The sequence below is a fragment of the Anabrus simplex genome, chromosome 1 (genome assembly GCF_040414725.1).
Source record: "Anabrus simplex isolate iqAnaSimp1 chromosome 1, ASM4041472v1, whole genome shotgun sequence".
NCBI lineage: Eukaryota > Metazoa > Arthropoda > Insecta > Orthoptera > Tettigoniidae > Anabrus > Anabrus simplex.
The window spans coordinates 1681061275-1681064306 of NC_090265.1; positions in this window are offsets into that span (position 1 = coordinate 1681061275).

The window sequence follows — 3032 nt, forward strand, 5'->3', positions numbered from 1 at the left end:
AGGTATGTATTCGCAGTGACCAATTCCTCAATGAGCTGAGCTTCCTTGCAATGGAAACTTTTATTAGCGACTGAAGATTTTTAAGAACGCCGTTGTAAAACAGCCCATACATGCAGTCTTCGTCAGATAGCAGTGACGATGTAACTCACCAATACAAATGTAATTGCAGATAAACAGATTAACAGCTCTTTTAGGTGTTTATATTCAGGTTGTGCAAATGTTTGCAAATATTTGGGAATATTCTTTAGAGACATTCTGACGTATGCAGAAGAAACGTGGGTAATAAGGCAGAGAGCCGTGACTAGGATAAAGGCAAGTGAAATTAAATTTCTGAGAATAGGGATAGGAGTGAGAAGAATGGATAAGATTAGAAATGAGAAGTTTAGAGATAGGCCTATAGTAAAAGACGAGCCCCTACAGAACAGGATAGAGGCATCTAGACTTAGATGGTATGGACACATGTAGAAATAACAGAGGGAAGGATACCCAGGAGGATGCATGAAATGCAGATAACAGGAAAACGACCAAGAAGAAGACGAAGAGGCAGGCGGATAAAAGGAGTGCAAGAATGTGTGCAGAGAAGAGGAGAGACCTGGGCAAGAGTGAAGAGGGAGAAGTGATGGGAAGACAAGAGGAGTTGGAGAGGCTTATGTTCCAATCAGACCTGGCTAACAGTTGGAAATTGCGTATGATGTTGATGATGACTCCAATTCTTAACAATAAATAATCCACTCCGGGAAAATGAAAAAAGAACACCATGAATTCGTCTTCCCTGCAGGGGGAAATTTTATTGACACACTCTTGAGGACGTATCCAACACACGTTGACACCAACAGAGCAATATTTATCTGAGTACAGTCTGCAATGTCAGCGCAAGTACCGTGTATGCCCTCCTTTTGCAGCAATGCAAGCGGCAATTCTCCCATTGAGACGATCGTAGAGGTGACGAATGTAGTCTTGCGGAATGATCTGCCATGCAATTTCCACCTGGTGCCTCAGGTGGGCCAGATTTCCTGCCGGTCGTAGAGACCGCGCAAGGTTACGTTTCATCCGGTCCCAGTCATGCTCATCGGGGAAAAGATCTGGGGATCGTGCTGGCCAGGGTAGTTGACGTACACCTTGGAGAGCATGTTGGACGTGCGCTGTCCTGTTGGAAAAGCACATCGCCCTGTTGGTACACGAGTACCGTGCACTGTTCAATGTTCCCTCGACGATCTCCAGAGGAGAACGGCCAGTGTAGGATATGGCTCCCCATACCAGGATGCAGGGTGTTGGCCCTGTGTGCCACGTATACAATCCAGATGTTGGCGTTCACCTGCACAGCGCCACACGCACGTACGACCATCATTGGCACCAAGGCAGAAGCGATTCTCATCTCTGAAGGCGACGCATCTGTATTCGTCCTTCCATAAGCGCCTATCCTGACGCCACGGGAGACGAGCTGCACGAATTTGGGGCGTGAGTGGAAAACGCCTTAATGGCACGCAGGATCGCGGCCCCACTTTACGGAGACGGTTGCAAATGGTCCTCGCTGATACCCCCGGATTAACAGAGTCCCTAATTAGTTGTGAAGTCGCGGTGCGGTCCAATACAGCATTTTGTAAGATACGACGGTCTTAACGTATATCTGTGCGTCGCCGCTGTCCGGACTCAGACCGACGGGCATGTGCCCCTTCTGTTGCCCATTAGCGACAATATCGATGCACTGTGGAGACCTCTCGTCCCATGAATTGCGCAATTCTGCGCTAAGACCACACGGCCTCCCGCAGGCCCACTATACGCCCTTGCTCAAACACCGTCAATTGCACAAACGGCTCACCCAAACTCTGTCGCGGCATGCTAACAATGTTGCACACACAGACGGAACTCCGTATGTCACGGCTAACTAGCTCCCACTGGCTCTGACGGTGACCAACTGTAAGTTGTGCAGCTTGCAACATTCCACGGCTGATAACGCGGTTCCTGGCGTATCCGCAGCGCTGCGCGTTAGATCATCGCATGCACTGCCCTCTCGTAGTGTACCGTGCGAGTATGGCAGGCCTTATTCACTTGAGGAGCGCAGCTGTGAACTTGTATTCGGGAGATAGTGGGTTCGAGCCCCACTGTCGGCAGCCCTGAAGATAGTTTTCAGTGGTTTTCGATTTTCACACCAGGCAAATGCTGGGACTGTACCTCATTTAAGGCCGCTTCCTTCCTATTCCTAACCTTTTCCTGTCCCATCGTCCATAAGACCTATCTGTGTCGGAGTGATGTAAAGCAACTTGTAAAAATTATTATTATTATTATTATTATTATTATTATCTGGCTCCTTGCCTGAATGACCAGAATTGTGGTCTTCGGTTTAGATGGTCCTTGGTTCAATTACCGGTCAGGTCGAGTATTTTTTGCTACTTGCTTTACGTCGCACCGACACAGATAGGTCTTATGGCGACTATGGGACAGGATAGGCCTAGGAGTGGGAAGGAAGCGGCCGTGGCCTTAATTAAGGTACAGCCCCAGCATTTGCCTGGTGTGAAAATGGGAAACCACGGAAAACCATTTTCAGGGCTGCCGACAGTGGGGTTCGAACCTACTATCTCCCGAATACTGGATACTGGCCGCACTTAAGCGACTGCAGCTATCGAGCTCGGTGGTCGAGTATTTTAGCCACGTGTAGTCAATTCTTTTGACTTGGGGATGGGGTATTTGTGTTTGTCCCAGCATACCTCTCTTCATATCAACACAAAACTCCACACTACTGAAATGAAATAGCGTATGATTTTTAGTGCCGGGAGTGTCCGAGGACAAGTTCGGCTTGCCAGGTGCAGGTCTTTTGAAGTGACACCCGTAGGCGCGTCGTGATGAGGATGAAATGATGATGAAGACGGCACATATACGCAACCCCCGTGCCAGCGAAATTAACCAATTATGGTTAAAATCCTTGACTCTGCCGGTAATCGAACCCGGGGACCCTGTGACCAAAGACAAGCACGCTAACCATTTAGCCACGGAGCCGGAGACCACACTATTAACCATCACAGAAACACGCAGTA